The 8,139-nt window shown below is 34.7% G+C and overlaps 1 long non-coding RNA gene across 1 annotated transcript; it reads left to right on the forward strand.

Annotated features, from left to right (window-relative positions):
* The first annotated feature begins 730 nt into the window (after positions 1 to 730).
* LOC107697320 (uncharacterized) lies at positions 731 to 6,062 on the forward strand. The gene is made up of 2 exons (XR_001635188.1): positions 731 to 1,489; positions 5,988 to 6,062. It is a non-coding gene; the product is annotated as an uncharacterized LOC107697320 (long non-coding RNA).
* The last annotated feature ends 2,077 nt before the right edge of the window (positions 6,063 to 8,139 follow it).

The raw sequence follows: 8,139 nt of genomic DNA on the forward strand, positions 1-8,139 counted from the left end.
AAAGTAAAAAAGTAACAAAAATAAAATAAAATAAGGAAATTAACTTAAATAATTAAATTGAAAAAAAATATTCTCATTCCATGTGCCAATTTTAGACAAATTAGTTTTGAGTGCATTTGTCAAGATAAACAATTCAGCTGTTACCAAAGTTACTGTAATAAATAAATAAATAAATATCTTTCAGATATGGGACTTTTAAGTTGAACCCTATTGCCCATTTTGGTGCTTTTTGATTAATAATTTTGATAACTTTTGTCTAATAATTTTTTGTGTCATGTTTATTGCTATGAAGTTGCAAAAACGTATTAGACATAACAGGGCATCAAAAAATTAATAGAAAATATCTTTTTTAAAAGTTTTACCTCCTTAAGTAAACTTTTGCTAAAAGTTAAGCACCTCCTTTCATTTTGCTGAGAGAAAAAAAGACAGGGGGCGTTAAATACCTCAAATCACAAAGATGGTTTAACCTGCTCTTTTGAGAAACGATTTAGCTAATATTTAAATACTCTTTGATGCAGCTTAACCGCATTGCTTGTATCACACAGCCATTTTTAAGCCCGTTTAAATCTTAAACTTCAGTTTAAACATTTACATAAAAATAAGTTTATGTCGTTATGGAGAGATTGTTTACTACAAACTACGCTTGCGACTTGTTCATGCCAAAGGATCTCGAATGAACATTTTTACGCATACCCCCCCCGCCGCTCTGGAGGAATGGTTTGATCCAGACTGCTGCAACGCTTCGGGAGTGCGCAGATACATATTGAATACATTACAGCAGAGAGGCTTCATCTATAGTGCTGGAAGGTTTCGCTACAATGCAGACGGATGTGTGTTCTTCTTAACGCCTTAACAAGTTGGAGCACAGTATCGGTATCTCGAAATGCATGCTGCGACAAACAGTTTCTTCATTTGTTTCCTCTCCATACTCGTTCGTATGTACCAATGTAGGTAGGACCGGGGGCTGTAGACAGCCGCGGAGCACCTTTACGTGGAGTAATCTGAAAGTTAATTGGATCGTGGGCCTTGCGACGACACTTTGTGTTTTGCAGACTCGACTCCCACATTCTTTTACAGTGCGCGAGGAAGCGAGAGGACCGATTTAGCGATACACTGCCGACAATGAACGTGGAATTACCTCCAGTTGCAACATGGCTGCTGCTTAGATGTTTATTGGAAAAGTTCAGCCCTGAACATTAAGAAAGTTTTTAAAATAATCCACGTGGCAAGAAAAGAACTTTCCTGGCGTAATTCAGCTCTGGATTGGACTGGACTGGACTGGACAGGACTACACAGGGAATCGGAGCGAGTGTAGCTCGCCGTCATTCAGTTTGGTCCCAGCAGACCAACACCGAGGGCTTTCCGTGAACACTCTCGCTTTTAACAGCATCTTCATCTCGGTCAAAGACTTGTGATCTTACAGTAGAAAATGCATTTCTCCATCCCCGAGACGGAGGTTCGCTCCGATGAAAATGGATCGACTTATGTGGTAAGTGTGGTGGAGGTCAAATAAGCGATGCGCCTAGCTTTTACATTCGGAGACGCTGCCTGTAGAATAGCGGTGCTTTGCATCGCTGTTGTGAATGAATCTTTCGCTGATTGACGGAATTTGAGGGAACATGTCCGTTCATCCAGATCGTCATATGAGTCACAGTCTCGTTCACAACAAGAAGAGAAAGATGCGGAAGAATTCTGAATATATTAAAATGACAGATGGACGTCATTTCTTAGTTCATTTGGGCTATTGGCTGTCTTTTAAAATCCTTCACAGTTGACAAAATGGAGGTAAATTATAGATGTACTTCGTTTCCATTTGAGGGTCAAATGCTTATAATACTTAAAAACACTCTTTCTGGAGTCTCTTACTAGATTTGTAGAAATCCAGTTTCATTCTTGAGAAGTGGGACAAAACGGTGCAAAATTGAAAAAATAAAACCTTGTACTCCGACAAATGAAACTACATTTATGTATATTATATGTACTAAGCTACTGAGCTATGCTTTGATACAACCTCCCAACTTTTGCTGGACCTGTTTTGTCCCATGTCTCAAGAATGACTGAAGACTCGTTTTAATCTTGAAATACTAGGTTTTTAATAAACAAATTGGTTGAGTGAGTGATTTAATGATTCACTCATTACCCTCAACGCAATCTGGCAGGATAAGAATAACGATTCAGTAAACAAAGTTGAATGAATAGTGAACGGATTCAAAAAACTAAAACCTAACTACTAAATATGAATATGGAATAGATATGAATATTCATACATCTATTGTAAGAGTATGGCTAATATTTCTTAAAAATATGTACATAATTAGTCATTTTAATTTCAATCTTACATTTCAGTTTATTTATTTGATTTAATTTCAGTCTTTAAAATTGCAAGATTTTATGTGCGTCCCTTTACAGCTTATTAAAAGACAACAAAAATGACTGAAGGTGGAATCAGATCAGGAAGCTTTGCTAATGGATGTTCATAAACTCCAGCTAGCATCTTCTAGAGTTGTTGTTGTGTGAATTAGATTCACAGTGCCTCAGTTCTTCTGGCATCTCTCCCGCAGCCATATGCAGTGCAAGATTGCCATTTCTTTCAGCATAACAGTTATCCAGCCTAACTGGAAACAAAGCTGGCTCACTATGAAGACATGGCACTTCATTTGTCTATGAAACAGCGAGTAGAGCCTATCAATAACAGACAGCTTCAGTTTGTCTCCTGAGGTTACGTCTGTATTGCAATGAACTGTGGATTGATTACAAAGCATATTTTGCCTGAATCCTTTCTCGTAGGTGTCTGCAGATGTGCAGCCTGTGGTGTTGACTCTCCTTAGCCACCAAATGATTTGAATAAGGGCTGAGATTATTTATGAGCTCCACATTGTTTGTGTCCATCTGTGACTGTGATTCAAAGAGAATTTCTCCATCACAGATCGTCAGTGACGTTCTCAATAGATAAGTCTCTCAAGGCCACTAAGATATAAATTGGTCAGATGTATGAATCACACTGACTTTTTACTGCTTTTATATTTTTGCTTCACTTTTGTTCATAAGATATTTATTGTTTTGCATAATTTAAACAGATTTTGCATGAACAGGTTCACCCGGTTACTGGTCAAGAGGGGGATTGGGAAGATTTTTTTGTTTGACTTTTGAATGTCTCTTCTGTTCAGCAAGGTATTTACTTGATCAAAAAAAAAAAAAAAACAGTAAGCATTGTGAAATATTATTTCAAATAACTGTTTTCTGTGTGAACATATTTTAAAATGTAATTTATTTTTGTGATGCAAAGGTGAATTTTCACCATCATTACTCCAGTCTTCAGTGTCACATGATCCTTCAGAAATCAGTCTAATATGCTGATTTGCTGATCAAGAAACATTTCTGATTATTGTTAATGTTGAAATCAGTTGTGCTGCTTCATATTTTGTGGAAACCATGATACACCGACATTCACAAGTTTGGAGTTAGAAAAACATGAAGTAGTTCTTTAATTCATCAAGAATGCATTAAATCGATCAAAAGTGACAGTAAAGACATTTATAATGTTACAAAACATATATTAAATATATTCAGACAAATGCTGTTCTTTTGAAATTTCTATTCATCAAGGAATCCAGAAAAATAAAATGTATCACGGTGTCCACAAAAATATGAAGCAGCACAACTGAAGACTTGAGTAATGATGCTAAGAATTCAGCTTTGCATCACAGAAATAAATTACATTTGACAATATATTCAAATAGAAAACAGTTATTTTAAATTATAATATTATTTCACACTTTTGTATTGTATTTTTAATCAAATAAATGCCGCCTTTGTTAGCAGAAGAGACATTCAAAAACATAAAACTGCTTTAAAAACCTGAGATAGAGCGCTTTGTTCCTCTCTGCATTCACTCTCAATTGTAGGTGGTTTTCTTCAGACATCTAAAGCACAATGTTGTTTTACTCTATATTCGTCTTATTCTAAATTTGTCTTACACTATATTCGGCTGGGAGTTGCATATATGCTTTGGGAACCGTTCATGTCACCAAATATGCATACTTTGCCAAAGAGCCACAAAAATGAGTGGGCTGCGATTTAAATGGTAAAAGAAGTATTGCATTTCCTGAAGACTTGCATACTCATTCTTCCTTTTTTTTTATATTTCACGACAAGTAAAGGCATGGCAGTTTCATCCTGCCTCTGTCAGTAGACTTGTTCTAGCTTTGATGACTCATGTATTAGCTGTGTAGCGGCGGTTGCATGCCGTGCTGTCAATAATTGGGTCATTGCATGCTGTACATATTTGCAGTCTTTTTAATAGCATTGAATGCATGTGAATTCAGTGAGGTCTTGTGAAACCTTCTTATAGTATCCACAGTAAGATGGAGAACATTACACAACGACCTCCTGAAACAAAGTCAAAAAAAGAAAAAACATTTTAGGGTCAGAACTGCTCAGTATTTTATGTGAATTACTCGATTTGATTGCAGATTTTAAACGCCCCACGACCCACAAGAATGCCTTAAGAAATGTTTTTCCTGTGTTTCTGAAACCGCACCCTTCATATTTGGTTTCTCCATTCTGAAATCAAAGTCCCCTAGACACATTTTGATCTGTGTCTAGTTTAAGCATTGCTTGTTTTCTGTAATTTAAGTAATAGTCCAGTATCTCACTTACTTTTCAACATGTGCAAAATGATGAGTAGTCAAAACAACAACAAATCAGGAAGTCAGACAATAGTGCAAAAAGGTGTTCCTCAAAACCAAAACCGTGAGCTTACTTTTCTTTGACAAAAAATGGTGGCAAGAATCCATGCATATCGAAATATGATTATTGTGCCTTCCTGGTTGTATTTGTTGGCATGGATGCAATATTAGCAACAGCTGGAAAGCTTCTGGGGAGAAAAAGAAAATGGTGAACTGAATGGCCTTGGTTTCCAGGCTCAGTAAGGGATAACCACTTTAGAAACGTCTTGTTCTTTTGTGGTATGGCTAAAATAAGAAGAAGACACAACTGACACAATTGTACACAATTGACACAGTCTTTGATTTTAGTGTCAAAATGTTTCACTTTAAAATCATTAGCCTGTTCCCATGTAATAACTTGATTTTTGTGTTAAAAAAGAAAAGAATGATTTTCTTAATTTTTTTTTTTTCTTTTTTATTTTTTTATAATGCATATGCTTTTGTTTCTATTAGTAAAATCAGTGTCTGGTTATTAATTGGCCTTTCAAATTAAAAAAGAGTGATTTTGTTCATTGTTTTTTTTTCTTTCTTTCTTTGTTTTTTTCTTTTTTATTTTTTTATAATGCATATGGTTTTGTTTCTATTAGTAAAATCAGTGTCTGGTTATTAATTGGCCTTTCAAATTACTTAGGAATATAGTGTTTATTTTATTTTATGTACACTACCATTGAAAAAGAGGAAATTAATACTTTCATTCAGTAAAGATGCATTAAACTCATCAAAAGTGACCGTAAGACATTTTGAATTAAAAAATAAAATCTGTTTCAAATAATTGCTGTTTCTTTGAACTTTCTATTCATCAAAGAAGCTTGAAAAAAAATGTATCATGGTTTCCACAAAAAATATTAAGATGCACAACTGCTTTCAAAATTTATAATAATTTATATGAGAAATTATTATATAATAAATATTTTTTTCTTGAGTATCATATCAGCATATTAGAATGATTTCTGAAGGATCATGTGACATTGAAGATTGGAGTAATGCCTGCTGACAATTCAGCTTTGGCAACACAGGATTAATAAATTATGTTTTGATATGTATTCAAATAGAAAACAGCTATTTTAAATTGTAATAATATTTCATAATATTGAAATTTTTACTATATTTTTAATCAAATAAATGCATCCTTGGTTAACACAAGTATTTGACGTATTTAAAAAAAAAAAAAAGAAAACTAATAATAATAAAATAAATAAATCTTACTCCAAACTATTCAGAGTTTATTTTTATAATGTATAACTGTTTTTCCCTCTGCAGGCTTACAATATCCATGTGAATGGTGTCTTGCATTGTCGAGTACGTTACAGCCAACTCCTGGGCCTCCATGAACAGGTGAACACACATTTTCATCACAACCTTTATTTCAGAAATTAGTATTGCACACATTTTTTCAAGGAGTGACACATGAAAAGCTGTTTATTTCAAAACCGTATTTAAACATTAGTTACAAATCACTGGCTATAATATCAACCACTTAATAGTCAGTTAGTGCTGTGGATGCTGAGATGTGAAATGTGTTCTGAAAATGCAATGCTTCACTGAAACTGAGGAAGTGAAACATAATTAGATCAAAATCACACACACACACACACACACAGTATGCTTATACTGAAAATAGATTGTTGTGATTTGAAGTGAATTGTTTTCTGAATTGAATACTACAGTTAATAATATGAACGTCTGTTGTATTGTGCACTGTTTTGGATGTGACTGGACTCTCTGCAGTAAGCCTAAAAACATCTCTAATTTGCTTCAGATTTTACTGAGGTTGTGTGAGGAAAAACACATTTGCACACACACACACACACAGTATGCTTATACTGAAAATAGATTGTTGTGATTTGAAGTGAATTGTTTTCTGAATTGAATACTACAGTTAATAATATGAACGTCTGTTGTATTGTGCACTGTTTTGGATGTGACTGGACTCTCTGCAGTAAGCCTAAAAACATCTCTAATTTGCTTCAGATTTTACTGAGGTTGTGTGAGGAAAAACACATTTGGACAGGATTATAATCACAAAGTACACTTGTGAAACACAAATTGAAAATGAAAAATTAAGCTGTGATCATATTCACCAGTACTGAATAGGTCACAATGGTGGGAAATATTTTGAGTGGTCACCCACTGAAAGTGACGCATCGTTCTCATAAAAGGATCTGCCTATTGCCATTCTAACACCTACCAATTTCACAGACACTGAGTTTCCTCATGAATGAGAGAGAACTTCAGTGATCTCACCATAAGAGCATGTTGTGTTGTTGCTAGGTAACAGGGCGTCCAGGGCCTAGTCAGATCATACGTGGTCATATGATGCAATCCTTAGAGGCTGTCATGGTGTGAGGCTTGTGGTTAACCCTTAAAATGGGACTTCAAATGATCATAACTTTATAAACGATCCTTTTGTAAAAAATATTTATTATATTTAAAATTATAATATATATTATTATTTATATTATATTATGATATTAGAATTATAAAAAATATATTTATATAGCATTATAAATATATATATTAGAGATGCACCGATTGCAATTTTCTCGGCCGATTCCGATTTTCAATTTTTTTGTTAGTGTAACCTGCCGATACCGATTCTCTTTCTAAGAACTATAATTTACAACATGTACAAACAAAAATCTATACTGTTTTTTTTTTTCAATGCAAAAAAAAAAATGCTCTCACTTAAACAACATTGATAAAGTGCTCTGTGACTGGAAAGAGGTCGAAATAACAATTACCTGAAAATGAGTTGCTGTATAACAAAACAGATGTTTTTTTTTCCACTAATCTTATTAAATGTGTCATCTTTCACATCAGTTTCTTACATTGTTTCAATTAATTCATTTAGAATAATAAACTGTAGAGTTGTTATCATTCAAATGAAATCAGTATCAACAAACTCCATCTTTCCATATCTCTCTCGCACTCACTTAACACAGGCTTCAGGCTGCGTGAGCCTCATCTGACACAACATTAAAGGGATAGTTCACCCAAAAATGAAAATGTGATGTTTATCTGCTTACCCCCAGGGCATCCAAGATCCTGCTCGCCTGAAGTTATGGTTGATTGCTCTTCGGCTGGATATCAACACACCCATTAACGTAAACTACGCCAGAGTGTGTACCGCGACGCAAACAAACTTGTCCGAGCTCAGAACAGCTTTAATTGGGTTGATTTCGCGACACTGTTACTGCACAAATGCAACAGTTCTGTGAGATCCAGTGAGAAGCGTTTGAATTCGCCGCACAATGATAAGGTTGCTGCGAGATCTAGTGAGAATCATTCAAATTCTGCACAGAATTCTCTGTTATAAACCGCGCTGACATACCTCAGGAAACTGGAAGCGGTAACGCTAACTGTAACCATGGTGTTGTGGTAGAAATAGTCGAATGCATTACATCATTCATTT

This window comes from Sinocyclocheilus anshuiensis, unplaced genomic scaffold (assembly GCF_001515605.1).
Source record: "Sinocyclocheilus anshuiensis isolate Anshui unplaced genomic scaffold, SAMN03320099.WGS_v1.1 scaffold1578, whole genome shotgun sequence".
Lineage (NCBI taxonomy): Eukaryota > Metazoa > Chordata > Actinopteri > Cypriniformes > Cyprinidae > Sinocyclocheilus > Sinocyclocheilus anshuiensis.